The sequence below is a fragment of the Chiroxiphia lanceolata genome, chromosome 15, assembly GCF_009829145.1.
Source record: "Chiroxiphia lanceolata isolate bChiLan1 chromosome 15, bChiLan1.pri, whole genome shotgun sequence".
NCBI lineage: Eukaryota > Metazoa > Chordata > Aves > Passeriformes > Pipridae > Chiroxiphia > Chiroxiphia lanceolata.
In genome coordinates, this window is record NC_045651.1 from 232,141 (window position 1) to 251,396 (window position 19,256).

Here is a 19,256-nt window from a genome sequence, read left to right on the forward strand (position 1 = left end):
TGCTGCATGTGGACTGCATGATAGCTAAAATACAAAATATTGAGGCAGGCATTTGTAGGCAGCTTACCTTTCTCAGTCAAGTTCATTTTAACTGTTGTGTTGTGTAGATGCCCCATTCTATAATGTCCAGCCTTTGATTGTCCAAGGGCTCCTGTGACAGCTGAAAGCAGGGAATGCCCTGGGTGCCTCACCCAAAGCAGCTGCCTCTGGGTCAGGGCTGGGGAAGAACTGGTTTTCTGGTGGAGTTACAAGTTCATGACATGGGGGAAAACACTGAAAATAGTGAGGGATGCAGTCGTGGATTTGTTCTATTTTCTTTGGAGTTCTGTTGTTATAATTTTTTTTCCCTATGATGATTAAATACAAGGAAATATGAAATGGTAGTCACAGGGAGGAAAGTGTGGATATTTAACTAGAATAAATAGAAGCAATCTTACATTTTGTTTTTCACTCAGAATATGCCAGCAACTTAGTTGTCTTAGTTCTTCTGCATTTTCATTTTTCTGCCCATATGTTCTTTTGGGCTGTGGTGTTTGTCACAGCTCCTTCAGACTTGGAGGATCAATCTCTCTCTGCGGATATGTAAGCAGTGGCATTTGTAAGGAGTCATGTTCTCTCATCCCTCTGCTTGCTGAGGAATATACTTTGAGGGGTTGTGTGCTGTTCTCTTGTGCAGCTGTACTGAGTAATTTTTGAAGCTTCAGTTCAAACCAGTGGACCTCACAAAGGGAATTTGCACCATTTTCCATCAGTGCCATCTCAAGGGGAATCTTGCTGGTGTAAATTTTTCTTTTTCTGACTTGGAGAGATCTACCCCACTGTGTATTCCTACAAAAAATAAATAAAAGGAAGGGAGATACGCAAATAGCAATGGGCTGCCAGCCTAGCCTCATTACTGTTGGATGAATAGTGAAAACTGGCATGTGGTTGGTGTGCCACAAGGTAGCCTGCAGCAGGCACACATGGGGCTATTGGATCATGCAGGGCTGCCATGACTTCCTATTGTGGCTCCTGAACATGCGAAAGCTGTCAGCAATCTCCCTGCAGTTTTGCTGAGTATGGCATTAATGAAAGGCTGCAATAACCACATGTTTTTTTTCATTTTCATTGCTCCTCACACCAGGGGTGTGTGTGGATGTGCAAAGGTTGGTGTGAGAGAGGTGGTGATATTAACTTGTTACAAGAAAATGGGGGAAGTTAAGCTTGAGGTCAAGGTGCAAGGAGTGAAATGTAGAGAATGAAATGCAGATTTTGTCCACGGCTGCTGCCAAAAACTGTGAACTACCTTGTGTGTGGAATGGTCAAGACATCTATGCAGAAACCCCAGAGAGTCAGAAAGACCCTTGAATGAGTGTCCCTGCTGGTACTGCATAAACAACAACAGTAGAAGGGGCTGGGACCAGGGCTGTAGGGGGTGGGAGCTGAATTGCTTTTCATATGCCAGAGATGTACACAGCAGAGAATAACAAAAAAAAGATACACTTTCCAGTTTGCCTTAAAGGTGTTCCTGCCTGTCTGGCTGCAGTGTGCTAGGGACTGGGCAAAGAATCTGCCCTGGTCAGTAAATACAGGGAGGAGACCTGGGAAAACCCAAAGCCCTTGATTATTGGTAGAAAATGGAGTTTGTTTTGTAGCTGCTGCTGTGCTCAGTTCTACTCTGTGGTGCTGGAAGTCCCAGATTTCAGATGCCACGTCTGCTTTGTAAAGATGTATGATGCCAGTAGCTTGGCCTAGACAAATTTGTTTCTGTAAATATTTGGTTGTATTTCCTTCACTTCATAACTGGAAATGAAAACGTGTTTGGTGGTAAGAATTCTTCATTTTAGAAACAGTTGGATGAGGTCAGGCACGTTTTGAAGACAAGTAATTTTTCTACCAACTTTTCTGTGGAAGTTTACAGGCTGCTGATACTACCAAAGACGTCAGTTATCTCCAAAGTGCATTGATGTATGTCTTCTCAAGCCTCAGTTATTGGTCCTGCTCCTCCCTTGCCACAACCTGACCTGAAGGCATAAGAATTGTGCTGCTTTAACTCTCTTCCAGTGTGAGACAGTAAATTACATCTGTGGTGGATACAATTATATCAATGTAGTCATGTTTCTGGAACTATATCTGTTTTCATGTGAGAAACTATTGAGCTCTGCTATGCTAAGTCACACTTACAGCCCAACAGCTGTGCTTGCTGCTGATTTAAGTACGCCAGCTTTAAAACATGAGGATTACATTCCTTGTGTTGTCATGTTTTTTGACATAGATGAAGCTTGAATAATCTGTCTTTTGGGTTCGAAAATAGCATCAGTATAATGACAAGCAGCTTTTAGAGGGTTAATCCAGCTTGTTTTAACACTAATACGACAAGTGAGATATAATTTCTCAGCTATATTTTTCAGATTTGCATAGTTCATTTTGGATTGTTGTTTCTCTTCCACATTTTCATGTCTGTGATATGCTCATCTGTCTTTCCATGTCTTTTCTTCACACTTGGACAATGTAGCATTTCTAGTCCACCAGGATGTACATATCTGGGAGACATCTGAGAAGAAAACGAATTTTCTTGTCCCCGTGTGGTCCCTATCCCTATCAGTGAGTCCCTGCTATGTTTTACTGTCAAAGCAGCTCATGCTCACCATCTTAGTGATGTGATGAGGAGGATGATAATAGGTGTCAGAAGTGATGAGTATCAAAACATATCCAGAAGCTAGGAAGTAATATGTTTGCTTTAGCAAGTAAAGTGAGACCTTAGATCCTGTGCCAAATTAGCAATTTTTGGTGACAATGTGAACTGATCCTAAAATAGTCAATTTTTTCCATTCAGTGCCTTAAAACATGAGGTGTTGTTTTGAAGTTTTTGATTAAATCTCAATCCAGATCTTATCTGAAACAGCAGAACTCAAGCAATTAGTTTAAATTGCAAATTTCATGTAGTTTAAATTAAAAAATGTGGTGGTCTCCTGGGATCTATTGAAAATTGGGAGTTCACGTACTTAGGGAATATTCTCCAAAGGTGGGTTGAATGAGTGGGTGAACACAAGTTTCTGCCATAGAATTTAATAGGTCTTTTGTTCCGTCATTAAAATGGAAAGCAGAATTCAGAAAATGCACTGATGACTCATTTTCTGATGGGGCAGCATTTTACCTTTCCAGCAGAATTTTGCCATTCTGCTCCAAGGCTCTTGAAAGCGGGCTTTCATCTCATCTCATCTCTTTCCTACTAGTTTTTCAATGTGTTTACTTGCATCACAAGGCATATTGTCACGTGAAAAGGGGAGATTTCCTCCAGCCTTAGTGCCTGATTTATCTGTCAGTGACCCAGGAAAGTCGAGACCCTTGTGCCCGACCAGTCTGTCAGTGTGCCATTATGGGACCTTTCACTGAACAGTCCTACTGGATCAGAGGGCGTTCGACTGACTTATTCAGGGACACACACCATCAACATAAGGGAGACCCCACAGCAGATCTTCCCACTTTATGACTCCTCAGCAGGTCTTCCACTTTATTTGAGTATATTACCCACTGCTGGTGACTGCCAGGGCCAGTTAAGGACTCACATTAAGTTTATGGAATAACACCCTTTATTGATATAAAATTGTGGCAACTCAAGGTCTGAGGGTTGCTGTGACAGTGTTACGATCTGCTTAAATATTGCAGAAAGAACTTTTAGATTCGAATATTCCCTTGAGCAAAATTAAAACTCATACAAGTTATCTGTTGATACCAAAACTGTTTTTATTAATTGCTAAGAGATGCAAAGAGAAAGAGGAAAAAATAAGAAAAGGTTAGAAAATGCTAAGATTACTTTTAGAAGCAGAGAAAAGATTACCACCAAAAACTACCTTTGTATCCGAGCTGGTCTGTGGGGGTGGGGGAGGGAGAGAGAGAAGCAGTTTTTGCCTTTTTTTTTCTCCGGTCTCTGCCGCCTTAGATGTTATCTCTTTAGCTGCAGGGGGTCTTAGTTCTCTGGAATGCAGCCAGGCTGTGGGCCTCTCCGCCGCTCACGCCGCTGACACCAGGTGGCCCCAGGCCGTGCGGAGGTCTAGGTCTGCACCTCTCGGCTCTCAGAAATATGATCAGGGTGAAAAAACTCACGCAAGTGGCACGGTGGGTCTCAGTCCACTTCAAGACGGCAGAAGTCCTGTCTCTGGTGACGGCAGGCAGCTTACGGTGGCAGAAGAAAAGGTGAGGGCGAGGCAGAGAAGAGATTTTTAGCTGTTACAGCCAACTCTCTCTCTCACTCCTCTTTCCCTGCTCTTCCCAAATTCCTATTCATCTTTTATAGTATTCAAAGGAGGTTGTGTGTGGTTTCTTGGCACGTAGCCCTATTCAGATGTTCGCAGAGATATGATAACCATGAACAATACCAGGATCTTTTGGCAGGAAAACTCCAGTGGGAAAATCCTGGTGAGAACTTCTGGTGGAAAACTGACACAGAATTTTTGGTAGGAAGTTTTTGACAGGCAGAAACAATGGCGAAACATAATTTTTGGCATTTATATGTTATCTGTCTGTTACAGACAGTATCTGACTGCAGGGTATGACTGAGTCCCCCTCCCTACAAGGATTTCCACAGAACCTGGCCATGGTGTCTCCACTTTGCTTCACCCTCTGTTCCTTCTCCCTTGGCAGGTTCTTACTGTTATATGAGGAATCCCCATGGAGCTTCCATCTGCGATCCACCCAGGGAGGAGCAGCTGCATTTTAACCTATAATTTCTGTACCATTATAACTTATATTAGGATGTGAATATAACTTCTCAGTTTCATTTAATTTTACGCCCAACCATCTTTCCACACATATAAAGTATTTTTTGTAGTTGTTTCACATTTAATTTCCAAAAACAAATATCAAAATTGCTTGTGTTGACAAAGGAGTTGCAAAGATGCTCAAACCTTTGCATGAACATTTAGTTATGTTCTGAAATTATTTCCCTGACTTTGTAAGGTCACTTTGGCTATGTGGAGGATTATATAAATCTGAACTTCCATTACTACAACCCTTTGTTCACAGCTCCACTAGAACTTTGGAATAGTTTCTCAGAAGTAACTTACATGAAAGCCACAGTAATTGAGGTCAGAGGAGCCATATGTTTGATGAACAGCATGCTAGGAGCTGTGCTAAGTGGTCAGCATCCATCTGGAGATGAGGTTTTATCACTGAATAATTAATTATACACTTGCCTCTGATGGTCACTGTTTAGGAGAAAGGGCTCCTGTCTTCTGGATGGACTTCAGCAGTTTTTTCTTCTAAAAAAGGTTTTGAAGAGCCACTTTTATGTTTCATGAGGCCTTCTTTCCCCACTCTTTGGCAGCTAACTAGCTTGGGGGCAGGGATAGGTTTTGATTAAAAACTGTGTGAACACACATTGCAGATGAAGTTCTGTCTTCCTAGGAGCCGGTGCAGCTGATAGAGGATAAAGTACCCAATTCTTTATCATCATCTTGTTCTTCTATAAAGGAAACAGGTTAATGGTTTGTAGGTAAGACAAGATTCACATGTTCCTTTGCATGCAGCCAGGCTAGTATGGGGGCACAAAGAGGCACGCGTTTGCCCGTCTGTGGGGTCACCTACACATGTGCTCTGAACACAGCCCACTGGAAGCCTTTGTGCAGCTAAAGCTGCTTTTTTTCCTTTTAGCTTGTTTGTCTCACATTCTGAGCATGAGACTTAGATTTATCTGTCTTACCATTTTTTCATGTAATGTGACTTGCTCTCTCAAACAAAATCCATTGCTCATTCTTGCTGGCTGTGGTGGGAGTATGGGGATTGTGGATTGTGTGCATGCTAAATCAGACACAATTTGTAAGTTTTTCCTGCTTCATTGTTGCTGTGGGAATTGCAAGAGGAGAAGTGAGAGAAAATACCTTGTACTGCAGTAGACTGCAGTGCTGGAAATTTTCGTGTGGCGGTAATTGTGGAGCTATTTAACCAGTCTGATAAAATAGGTATAGAGATGTATGTTGTACAGCTTTGTGTACGAGCATGCTTTGTATTCTGCTAGCCAGCTGCTCACTGCCTCTTTTCCTCTCAGCCTTCTTTCTAGATTTTGTAAAGTTTTCTCAGTAATAAGATGCCAAGCTATCAGCTTATATAGTGTTCTTTGTGTTCCAACTTTAATTTCTACTGAGTGTTTTTATACTTGGTAAATGTATAATGTGCCTGTTTAGCCAGTAAGGAAGTCATGATCTCAGAAAATTCTGATCTTGAAGGTTACCTTCTGAATGAAAGAGCTGGGCAACTGTTGAGGTGAAATTGAGGAAAGGAACAAGGCAGCTAAGTGTATGCAGTAAGAATTGAGGTAAATTATGCCATGAGATGACATGCCATGGGACAGTATTCTTTTGTAACAGTCACAGAATGAGTAAATAATTTGAGCTTCAGGAGATATCTGTGCACCTTCTTAGAATGACAGATCAAATTGTGCTACACATATCCAAAAGGTAATTTTTACATCTGTTATTTATCTCTGTAGTAACAGTGACAGGTGAAAAGCAAAAGCAAATCAATCCCTTTTTTCTTTCCCAATTCAGTATACCTTCTTTTACAAGCATGTTCATGCAGTTCTAGCAACTAAGGGTCTTTGAGGGACTATGAATAATCAGCTCTGGTATCTGAGGGTGTCATCTTTGCTCTTTAATTTCTGAGACAAATCATACGTATTTTACGTGGGAGAGGAAGATTAAAGTTGTCATAATTTGTGTTGATAGTTGTGGCTGAGGCACATGGTAACAGAAAGACTCTGCAGCCGTACCTGTCAGGGAGGGCCGTACACTACAGGTACACCAAGATCTGATTCAGCAAGATGATGGGGAAGGTACTTTGTGGAGCTACAGATGCAGAGTCTGGTGTAAAGCTGTCTGTCATCTTCACTTGTCAAATATTGCTAGAAGCTGGAATGAGTAGAAAGCAATTTGGTAAATGTTGTGTATTTGATTATTTCATAGCACTGCTAAGTTAAACAGCCTTCCAGCTGTTCACTATTAATGATTCACTGCATCTACATGACCATGGCACTGCCTCAGAGACATTTAAGTTTTTTGATTTAGGGAATATTTTCTCTTTTATTAAAAATTCAGGTTATCTTTGGACTGTTCTATCAGTGTCCTCTGAGGTAGTTAACATACTTCTCTCTGTATTGTGAAACCTCAGATGAGGGATAAATTTCTCCATCAGTTCTCTGTGCAAACATCACCAGCCAGTCATCTGGTGACAGCAAAACTGCTATTTTCTGGGGCACCTGTATGGACTGAGGATCATCTGAAACTCAAAAGTCCCAAACCCCAGGCAACTGTGCTCAGTGCTGCTTTAAAAGACAGTCCCTGGAGCTTCTCATAGAGTACATAATAAACCATACTGCCTTTCCTATGAGCAACACAGGTTAGAATATTTGTATTTGAAATATGGATTCTGCTGCGTCTAGTGTGGTACCTCTTTGAATTTTTAGAAGCTATCAATGTGGGATACCTATAGAATTTTAATAGTTTTCACTGGATACAGAAAGATATTATGATCTCTATGACTTGTTTGGGGATAGACAAATGAGCCTGTGAACCCTCTTAATTTACCTAGCAGAATTGCATTTTATACCTTTCACTCTTCAGTGAAATTCTTTGGTTCTCCTGAAAGGAGCAGTTTAAATGAGCTTAGTCTCTTTTGGAAACCAGCTCAATTCCTGACATAGAGTATCAAATACATGTAGTAAGACTCTGCAGGTCCTGTTGTCCTCTTATTAACCCAGGCTTCATACTGATGTAACTATTGATTGCCAGCACTGCTTGACTGGGCTGGAGGCGTGGGGGGAGCAACCAAGAAGGAAACAGAAGCCAACAAAGAGGGGGAATAAAATCAGCCTGACAGTCAAATTGACATGAGAATTGTAACAAAGATGTGAATGTGAAGTGTGTGAAATGAATGGCACATCAGGCTATCTGCTTGATTCACTGAACAGTCTCTGCTCACATCTGCTTGTGTTAATTTTTCTTTTCATTAGCCACTGTAGGGCACTGGGCTGGAGGGGAGGTTCTATCCCTTGGATGGTCTTTGAGCAGAAATAATTAAGACCTCTGTTTCTGATCTCTGAAGGCATTCAAGCTAAGAATGCGGCTCTCACCTTCTCATGCAGCTTAAAAACAGGCAAGCTCACAACTGGAGGCTTTATATGACCATTGTCATGTCTGGGAAGATGTTTTCCCTGTCAAAAATGGATAGAGAAGACCCTAGTATTTTGGTCAACAAGAGAAAAGCTTACCAATGTGCACACACACTGGAACCAGATAAGACCAGGAGCTGCCTGTATCTGGCAGTCCTACCACAGCAAAGAGCTGATGAGGTGAGATATGACTGTTTCCATTGGTGGAGGGAAGCAGTAAAACCATGCTCCCTGCCAGCACGATGCAATGAAAATCCCTGCTGGCAGCAAATCCGGAGATCAGTATGACTCTGAGCTGCTTAGATACAGGAAGGAATTTGCAAAGTCTAATTTCAGCCTGGTGGGGCTTATCTCTCCAGGAGCCTCTGTAAAGAGAGCAGGGGATAAGCAGCCCCTCTAGAGAGGGACTGAGAGCTGATGTGACTCACCCTCCAGAACCAGGCTCTGACTGTCAGCCTCCTTGTTAGGCTAAAGATAACCTGTGTGACTACCCTTCTGTCCCTGAGGAAAAATCCACCATACCCGTATCTGCATCTGTTCCATATGCAAAATGGGGCTACTGAAACACATTTAACTTGCTGTTATATTATCTTCAGAGCATACAGTCTACAGAGGGATAACTACCTGCCTCTCATGTCTGCTTCTGTAGACCTTCAGCTCAGGCTGCACAGAATGGGATTTTTTTCTCTTCTAGGAAAAGAGGACATTTTATGCAATATACTGGGATCAGTCAATTTTCATTTTTTAACTATATCAAGTGCTCTGAAGTAGAAAATCAGAATTACTAGTGTTTGTGCAATGTTATTCCCCTCCCCTGTGAGCCTGTGTTGAGACATAGCCTTTCAGTTACATGAGTGAACAGTATTTTTCCCACAGGGTACCATTCCATGAATTGTTAAGTATTTCTCTTTGTACTTACGTCTATTGCATTTGTCCCCTGAGCTGGTTTCTGCACATCCTCTGCTCTCAGCTGTGTGCTTCCTCGGCCTCCCTGCACGTGCACACACTAAGGAGAATACAGTCAGAAAAATAATAGATGATGTCATAAATCTGTATGTTCTATCATCACTAAAACTGCATACATATTTGTGAGCAGAAAAAGAGTTCAGCTGAAGTAATGTGTTTTTACAGTAACTTAATATAATTTAAAAATCCACACTGAAGTTAAACATTAAATGAAATATTACTTAATATTACGTGTAATTTGAATTTTGGACATGATTAACTCAGTCAGCAGCCTCTCTATCTCTTTATTGCTCACCCATGGGAAATACAAATTCTGTTTGTCCTATGCAAAGTCAACTCTGTCACTTGCCTTAGCTTAGGGCAAAACCCTTTTTCTGGTTCCTAATGAAGAGGAGGTGCAGCCAGCCATCAGACATCATCCTCTGCTAGCTCACCCCACTGGCTGTAATGTCAGTAAAGTCCTAGAGCTGTTTTGATTCCCAAATTCCAACCAAGAATACAGCTTGGCCATTTTACATTCTAATGTCACTGGCAGGATTAGAAGCCTGGAGGAGTATGACAGCATGTAAGTATGACCTTTATTTGTATAGCAAAATGAATGTTTATGGATTGGTTTTTTGTTGTTGTCATATTTGAGTTTTTTAAACTTGCACTTCCTTCACTCGCAATAGCCAAAAAAAGGGGAAGTTGAATTAATGGTCTCGTCACTTAAAGCCCCCATATATGATGTCTTTTGCTCCTGCATATCTGAACTACTGCTCTGAATTCAAATTCCTCTAGTCTCCCTTGGAGGTGTTAAAAAAGTCACCTCCCTCTGAACTTCCACGTATGTCCTGTGCACTCTGCTTCTTTCTTAGAAGTCTTCAAAATAAGGAAGAATTTTGCAAACTCATTGCACTGTGAATACACACTGCACAGAAGACGTGCACTCTTCAGTGCTTTGCACTTACCGTGCGTGTTTGTACATGTCCCCTTGAAGAGCTCAGCTGGACCCTTGGCAGGAAAATTGCCCCTTTGCCTTGTCATGGCCTCCGCATCAGTCCTGTTGCTAACCCCAGTGTCTTGCTTCTAGATACTAACAACTCTGCACTGCCATGAGTAACTCATCAGTCAGACAGGAGATTCCCCTTTACTTTTAGCAAGGGCTAACTGAGTGTCTTGATAAGCCTTCTTCAGAGAGAGAGAAAGGGCAGAGCACCTCATTTGCCCAGACTGCCCTGGGCACCCCAAAGGCAGGAGAGGCATCCTGCGTGTAATTCCCTCAGGATATGCCTCCACAGAACCCAGCAGCTCTTGGCACAGTATGCTCTGCTCTCAAGCTCTGCCTTCACAGTGGTATCAGAATAACTTCACCACAACATCTGTAACGATGAAGAGAATCAGTAAGAACATTGACACCCACCATTTTTCTCTCACACTATTTTCCAGCCCTAATCCCAAGAATAAAACTAAATGGACAATTTCATGATGATTTATGAAGCTGAAAGTTGCACCTCCATAGTCTCTGCCCAGGAGGATATTTCTAGTGCAGTGAAGGCAGAGTAGTCTCAGCACTCACTGTCTGCAATACCCCACAGTAGTGTAGAAATTCATCTCTTGTATTTATGGTCTCTAAGTGGGAGCCTCAGTGCTTGGAGTGACTGTTAGCCTTCCCTCACGGGGAAAAGGGGCAGAAAACAGAGTCTTCAGAAACTCTTTCAGTAGGAATCACTTGCACTAGATGGAAGTAAAAAAGAGGGAAGAAATGGAGATAAGGTATCAGGTTTCTGAGAACATAGTAGAGACTTGCTTTCTTGGAGGAGGTCCCAAAGTCAGCTGAATTTCTTGCCCTATAAGTCAGAAAGAACTGTAGCCTTGAACATAATGGTGCATGAGATCTGCCTGCAGTGAATCACAGTGTGTCTCTGCCTCATACAGACTCAAGCACCTCTTACTCTCTGTGGATGTCCTGGATTGGTAGAATGCATACTTGGAGCCAACTAACTGCAGCAGATATTGTGTCTGTCCAGACTAAGTTTGGAGCATCCTAACTGTGGAAGAGTGGAGGGAAGTATGGTTTTTGCAAGCTAGGCATGGTGTCCTGCAGAGCTGATGGTGCCTTTTGTAGGATGTCAAATGGGAGAGTGCATTGCAATGCATTAACTGGAACCGGATGGCTTTGTGTGCATGGACTTGTGATGATTTTGAGGTCTGCTTGGCTGAGGGTTGAAGACTGGTGATGGTGGAGGAGAGGTGACAAGTGAGTGCCTCCATAAAGACTGTGCCAGAGCCTCAGGCAGAGAACATGGGAATAGAATCATTTCCTGCCAGCATGGCACATGCTGCAACCCATGGCAAATAAAGCAGGAAAAATGCTGCCCTTGGCAGGGCCTGTGGAAGAAGAGTGTGAAGGTTGGCTCAGCTCTCCCTTGTGGAGGCTGGCAGAGCTGCCTGGCTATGCCTGGGGGGCCTGGATGGGCAGGAGAAAGAAACTTAAAAGGGTCCTGAAACAGCAGCAGGTGAGTCCCTCCCTGTCGCCTGCAGCACGGCCTGAGCCTCTGCTGCTTTTGGGAGGAATTTCCTTGGGAAAGCTTGTATTCAGTAACAACAGAGACTATTAAATCTGTGACTATGCCTTTTTAAAAAAGTTATTAAAAATTTTTTTCCTCATAGAATCTGTTTTCAATTTTCAAATGCAAGAGGTAAAAAAAAGTTCCAGAAATATTTTCACATCAGAAACTTGAGTGAAAAACTTCATTTTTCTGTAGAATAGTGACCAACTGGTTGAAAACAATTGCTGCTTTTTTAAGATTACCTATGTTTTTAAATTCAGGCTTTTTTGATCAAAATATTTCACAGAACTATGTGAATTTCACTTATGAAAAAAGGAAAAATTAAAAGCAGTTTGGGTTTTTTCCCTTAAAATTAATTAAGCCTGTGACCTTACATTACTCTACCCAAACTAAAATTAACATAATCTTAGCAGCTTTTCAACAGGTGGGAAAATATCACTGGTCGTCAGGAAAAAAGAGAGATATTTTTCTTCGGGTATTAAATGTTCTCTTTGGATGCCACAGTAATAAGAGTCATCTGAATCCTAAAGCATGGTTAATCAAGAAACCCACTTTCATGAATAACCTTTCCAAAAAAATGTTACTTATAGTCTTACACAGTTGGACTATGAACATGTAATAAAAAGTTTATTCTGCCTCCAGGAGAAAAGCATCTCTAGGTTGGGACAAAACAGAGAAATAGCTCAAAGAAAAGTATTGCTTGCTAAGGTTGTTATAAAGAAAAAGGCAGAATGGGGCTCCTGTGTCCTCCCTTCCTGATATTCAGGCTAGTACAGCATTTTTTTACATGTCGTGATACTTAACATTCATCTGCCGTGATGTCAATCTGAAATAGAAAATACTCCTTTGCCTGGTGGTGCTTTTTTATTGCCTATAAAATTTATTAATGGAAAATATCCATATTACTCTGTTAGAGTTGGAAAAATCTAAGTATGGTGTCCAAAGGTGACGCCTTTCCCTCTGTTTTACTTTTGTGGTGCTGAGCAACTATTTTTCAGACTTAGGGTGGCTAAGTATTTTTCAGAGTTGCTATTTGTGCTTTGGAGATCCCTTTTGGGGGGATATGATCACATTGCTTCTGAAGACCCCTCTGGTTGGGAGCACATTGTATATTGAGAAAAATCAGTGTCGCTTGTGTGGCAGGGTGCCATGTGCTGGGGACGTGCGCTGTCGGGGTCCCTGCTGTAGGAGGAGAACGGTAGAAGTTTTTTGGGTTATTTTTCCCTTCCTAGTTAAATGTAGCACATTTTAGAAACAAAAAATGCAGGGAAAGGAGCTTAACTGCAACAAGTTTGAGTTTGTCCTGTCAACTGGATTTTGGACAGAAAGGGGGATTAAGTCAGGCCTGTTGCCTATTCCTTCAGAAATAGGGTGTTCTAGGCTAGAGCTCTTCAGCTTCTCTCTTCTCACCTGCTTGCCATGCCTGTCTCCTCTCACTTGCTTTCCTTGCCCTTATCAAAACCCGCTGGATCTGAACTGCAGCAGGAGACAGGGTGCATGGGCAATGTGTGTGCTCACCCATCCTGTGACAGGCTGCAGCCCCTTAGAACAGAACGCAGAGAGGGGAGTTCCATCGGCACACTGCAGGGCCTGGCATGGCGTGACTCTAAAGCAGAGTGCAGGAAGCATATCTGCCCTGTGGAACAAGCACAGCAATATCACAGGCTAGAGAAAATGTTTATAAAAAAATCTCTTAGCTCTTTTTCTTAATAGCTATGAAGGATAATGTCTATGGAATATAAGCTGACTCAATTGTGTAATTAGTTCAAATTCATTAGCACCATAAATGATAGGAAGGAGAAAAGAGCCAGTAATGATTGAACCAACAACTCTGTGCTGCCGAGGAGGGCTATGGCACTCAGGTGCCTTAAATACCAGCTTAGAAGCAAAGTCATGTGTATCTCATAGGTGTGTCTTTCCATGGAAATTTTTTATTTATAGGGAGAATTAAAGTCTTTGTAAAAAATGGAAAATAATCTGAAAGCTATGATTTGAGAATGCTGCACTGTGGTAATCATAGAAGTACCCCAAAGTCACACAGAGCCTGATTTGGTGGGGGAGCCAAGTGACATCTCTGTGCACATCCAAAGTGTTTAATTAGTGAAAAGTAAAACCAGATAGAAGAGAAATATGCCTAGCTGCCTCTCCACTGCCTGCCTAAGCCATGAAACAGCTCTTTGTAGTTAACTCACATGCCTTGAGCTTGGCTTAGGAAAAATAATTTTCCCATGTTAATATTTTGATTTTCCACTATATAACAGCTTTTGGAAAGACATATTGATAATTTTTTAAGCCTCTGCCTTGTACACATGTGTCGAGGACCAAAAATCGGAATGGGAATGACTCCAGAAATGGAAAAATATGTACAGCGATTGAACGGACTTTATGATGCAGACTTTATAGTTATTATGTATACACACATTGTATGTTTCCCCAGAATTTGTATCTTCCGGACATGTCCCCCCTTGTTCACCTCCCTGCTCCTCTTTTTCTCTGCCGATTGGCTGGAGAAGCTACAAAGACGAGACAGCCCCCATTCGCCCCCTGGTTCCTCCCGCGCTCCTCCCCTGGTTCCTCCCGCGCTCCTCCCGTGGTTCCTCCCGCGCTCCTCCCCTGGTTCCTCCTGCGCTCCTCCCCTGGTTCCTCCTGCGCTCCTCCCCTGGTTCCTCCTGCGCTCCTCCCCTGGTTCCTCCTGCGCTCCTCCCCTTTTTCCCGTGTCCCTATCCTGGTTTGTCCCCCCGCCTGTCTGTCTCCTGCTCCGCCCTATGTTCTGGCCCTTTCCCTCCGGAGCTGATAAAAACCTCGTGCGCGCTGGAATAAACCCTCTGCCTGCGTCCCACCTTTGTGTCCAGGACCCGTGCTGTGCCACAGTCCCATCCCCCCTTCGGACCGCGGCACACATGATTTCCGCAGTAAGCTATATGCTTTTAAAAAGCACCTGTGCTGCACACTATAACTTCTTGATACTTTCTGAAGCTTTCCTGGTGTACTTTTTCAGTGGTTGGATTTTATGTGTGCTCTGGGCTCAATGCTTTTATCTTTGGAGCAGTTTGTAAACAGTGATGTCTTGTAAACAGCTTGAAAGTGCCAGCCTCATTTGGCCGTGATGAAAAAACTGTTTAAAGTCACTGACACAGAAAGTGTTCCACCTGTGAGCCTCAGAGCTCCCTAGGGCCAGTCAGAAGAGGGAGCGTGCTCTGTGGGGGGCTGCTGTGGTGCAGGTCACCCTGCCAACCAGGCTAGGCTTTCTGCAAGCCGTGTTCTGCAAGCTGTGTGTGCTGATGGCTGGCAGAGACTCTGCAGTGGATGATACTGGAATGACTGTAGTTCCCCATGCCTCTTTTACCTCCTCCGTTGTGTACCACTGAAGATGGGAAGGAGAGACTCAGCAATGGAAGCACAGGCTGCGGAGTGCGTGATGAAGATGGGCGTATTCAACCCAATGGGATTTGCTGGAGAGTGCAGAAAATGTTAGGCAAAGGTATTGGGGCAGTTGTCTATCATCTGTGAAGAAACATGGCAACTAGGCAAGGTTGTGAATAGCTGAGGAAAGGTTGTTACTCACGTTTACGACTGGCAAGGAGAACTGGGACACAGGAGGCTGGCCAGCCTTGCCTCAGTCCCTTCAGGGAGCACAACCTTTTGCAGACTGTTCCCAAACCTGGGAGGACAAAGAGGCAGTCAGGAACAGTAACACAGATTGAGCGTAGCATAGAACTTGCTATGGTGAAAGGGCCAGCTTTGCAGGTAAAGAGGGAATACCAGACTGTTAGTTCATGGCTTCTGTCTATGCCAGTTCATGTCAGATCAGTTATTACTGCTGGGCCTATTTCAAGCTGATGCAATATGAGTTATTTTGATACCCTTCAAATCCATAATTGATGCTTTTGATGATTAATTTTATCTCTAAAGTGTAATGTGAGCATCAGAAAGAATAATTTTATTACTGGCTTCATTACCTGATATAGTCTAGTAAGAGATTCCTGCAAGGTCAGTTGTGTCTAACTCACAGCTGATTGTGATTCCTGTTCTTGGAAAGGGAAAAGAGAGAACCAAGGAGATCCTCAATTCAGAGACTGGTGAGAGTCTTTGGACTAAATTACCTCTAGGTGAAGCCACTAAGTCTAAACCAGTAGCTCACCAGCTGTGGCTCTGGTAGCAGAGGACCCTGAAAGAGGTAGCTGGCAGCTACCACCTCCTTGCTAGGAACAGGGACACTGCTGTGGTTCTCTGTGGTGTAGAGATTCCTGCTGAGTTCCTGCAGGCATTTCAAAGACTTCTGACTTGCCTACCAGCAGGAATCTGCTGGCAGGATTCAAAGCAAAGAACAGAATCGGAGCTTGTAGTTGAGATGCACAGAGGAAAATAAAGTACCAGATGCTAATCAAAGTGAGGAACAGAATATATCAAGGTTCCATGATTCTGTAAGAAATGTTTCCCTGCCTAGAAAGAATGAATTTTGGGAGACACTTCCCTGTGTGAAGAAAGAAAAACAAGATTAAAACCTAGCTAGGGAAAAAAGTCCATAGATTGATATCATCAGCAGATGTGAGTACAGAAGAAAGAGAGGAAGAACGCAGCAGGCGAGGTTTGGGGGAGAAGTTTAGAAGGGAGAAACCAGAATGTAAGTGACTAGAGAAAGAAACAAATGCAAGGAGACTGCAGAAAAGAATAAAAAAAAGAACAGGTGGAAAAATCAACTTTAAAGAAGGAATAGAAGGTGCTTCAGTGAGATCCTGCAAGTCACTCACAGAGATCGGTGGCAAATGGTTAGACTATAAGAGGACCATGTTTGCTTGGGTATTTGTTTTAGTCTGTAATCTGAAGGAAGTAATTCTTTTGGATGACGTGACATTGGGAGTCTTTCTTGGGATGGAAAGACAGACATTGAAAATAACACAGAGAAGGAGGTACCACGTCAGTTCTTTGGTCTCCTGGTGTTCAAGCCTGCACAGTCCAAGCCCAAAGAGGTAACATGGTACCGTACCAGCTCTAGTAAGGGCTGCTTTGTAGAAAAGTAACACATCTCCTGTAACTTTGGCTAAAAGATTCTATGTGACCTGGGAGGAGAAGGGAGTGAGATGCATAGAGCCTAGCAACAGAGGTTGATGTTCACAGTACAGTAAGAGATCTTTAATATATCATATTGGGAAAAATTTGTATCATTTAGAAAAAGACCTGTGAAACGCTTGTGTTCTACATCTAGTCAGTACATCATGAAGAACTTCAGTGGAACTTCTCTGCTTGAGCTGGTTTCAGACAAAAATGCCTGCTGGCCCAGAGGGCATTTTTCATTCTTGATTTAAGATATCATAAAGTTTTCAACAGGATTTTGAAATTATTCTTTTGGGAAACAAATTGTCTTTGCATTTCTCTAGATGGCAATAATCTCTCAGCTTTTTCATGAGTCTACTGCCAGTATCTGAGTTTCTGGCAGTAGAGATGGAGGCTTCTTATTGAGGGACTTTCTATGTAAAATTTAATTCCTTCCATCAGTGAGAGCATCTTGGCTTACTTATTTTCGGAGTAGCCATGAAAACTCATTTGTTCTTCTGACACAATGCTCATGAAGCAAGTGGACGTGCAGGGGACTGCAGCCCATTCATAGCTACTGGGTCAGGAGGAGGGCCACTCCTTTGAGCAGCTGTCTGCTGAAAATGTGTGAGTGAGCAATGAGAGAGAAGACAAAGGGTGTCCACAGCAAGGACTGCAGTCATGTTCCCTGGGGTCTTTCCTGAGAAATGCCACTAGAACTGTCATATGAGGGAAAACCACCCCTCCTTCCTCACCTAGCCAGTGTTGTGCAGTGCACGTGGGAGAGAAAAAGGTGCTGCTGGGCTGGCAGCACAATGGCAATGTTGTAATTTTGCGGGCTCTTGAGCTCGTAGCACATTAGATACCTCAGCCTTGTGGTTTGACTACATGCCTGAAACAGTGAAATGTGAAGCTTGACCAACAGGCACTGCTTAAGCTGTCTCTACCCAAATACTGCACTTCAAAGAGAAGCGTTCTTACATCCAGACTTTTCAGAGCTGCAAGAGATTTCCTTGTATTAATCCAAATAGGATTCTTAATTAAGACAACCTGACCAAGTCAAAATAAATGTAATGGCTCATATTTAATATTCTTGTTAGAATCCTTATAAATCAGGCAGAAAAATATTGACTAAGTATATGTCAGTAGTAAATAGTAGAAGCCTGCATTGTAGCCAAGTCTGGTCGTAACCGATTAATGCAAGAAACTGACTGTAAGTCTTCCCTGAATTCTGATGGTTTTGTTGCCTAAAATAGAAAAAACTTTCTGGAGAATATTAGAATAGATAAAACAGTTCTTTTAATAAAGCGCTTTATGGTGCAGCAAATACATAAAGTGCATGTCAGTGTTCAGGGGTTCTACAATTTTATAGTACTAATCCATCCAGTCCGAGAACTATCCACCTCCAGGACCTCTCCAGATCTGGCACGCCTCCCTGGAGTTAGGTTGGAGGTCTCAAGACCCCTTTCTTCCTCATCTTCCTTCTCTTCACAGCACGCCTGGCTCTTGGAGCTCCTCCAAGGTTCATGGGTCTTCAAGGTTGCTTTGGCTACAATCTTATTATTCCGGTCCATAATATCCCAAACAAGATGTGCTTGCTAGAGCCTTTCCCTTGAAAAGAACATTAAACAAAATCTGAAGAATTAAGAAAATTCCATATGAAGCATGAGAACAGGGTTTGGTAACTGTCAACTGCTGTTCTATACAGCCATACTAAAAATACATGTTTGCTATAAATCTTAAGAATCCTAAGGCATCCATTTTAGGACTTTGCTAATACCAATGTAGGATGCACAGTGATGTATTTCAAAATCTAAGTCAAACTTAAGTGGAAACTGATGCAAAAGTACTTGTTAGCATATCTGGACAGCCTGGATTCTACTTACCTGTAGATGTTGTTTGATGATTGATATACAGTGCTTCTAGCATTTTCCCAAAGTGCTAGCTTTAAGTGAAAGTAGAACAGATCAGAGCAAGACAAGTTTTTTTAAGTGCTGAAAATGAGCAGGGAGTTGTAAAATAGCATTTATTAAGTGCTTGTTGCACAATGGGACAATGCAGAATTGGAAGGAGTTCAAAGTTAGTAAGAGTTTCTGTATGTGACCGAAATAAGTTTCTCTTTGCAGTGTATTTAAGCTTGGAGCTTCACAATATGCTGCTTTGGTGGTTTGACTCCATGTTCTGGGAATTCCCATGTTTTGGAAATTTTCTGTTAAACATTTTAGGGTGTTTATGAAATGTGGATACTCAATCATAAGTCCCTTAAGACTTGTGGTCATGGTGCACTTCTTGGAAATCAGCTGCAGCATTGTGAGAGTAGGTGAAGGCAGTTATTAAACAAGAGCTTGGGAGCTGACAGGCTCCCCGGAGCCACACTGCTGCTGGTCATCACCTCTGTGCTGTGCTCTGTCAGCAGCACAGCTCAGGTAAGATCTGTAGCTGCAGAAATTGTGCTTTTGTGCAAGGTGTGCAAATGCAGCTGAATTGTCAGACCTGTTTGGTGAATTTGTGCTGGGCCATGCCTAAGCTGGCTTTGCTCACTGTGTGTATCCCTGCCTAGT

General features: G+C 42.6%; 1 protein-coding gene across 3 annotated transcripts in view; it reads left to right on the forward strand.

The window, feature by feature from the left end:
• Positions 1–19,256, forward strand: part of KCNIP1 (potassium voltage-gated channel interacting protein 1) — a 498,864-nt gene that overhangs the window by 147,562 nt on the left and 332,046 nt on the right. The window contains exon 1 of one of the 3 annotated variants that reach the window (XM_032702748.1): positions 5,378–5,473. The exons of the other annotated variants lie outside the window; for them this stretch is intronic. The gene's annotated coding sequence lies outside the window, so the exon portion shown is untranslated. Of the gene's footprint in view, positions 1–5,377; positions 5,474–19,256 lie in introns of those variants that run through there. 3 annotated transcript variants of the gene reach the window in all.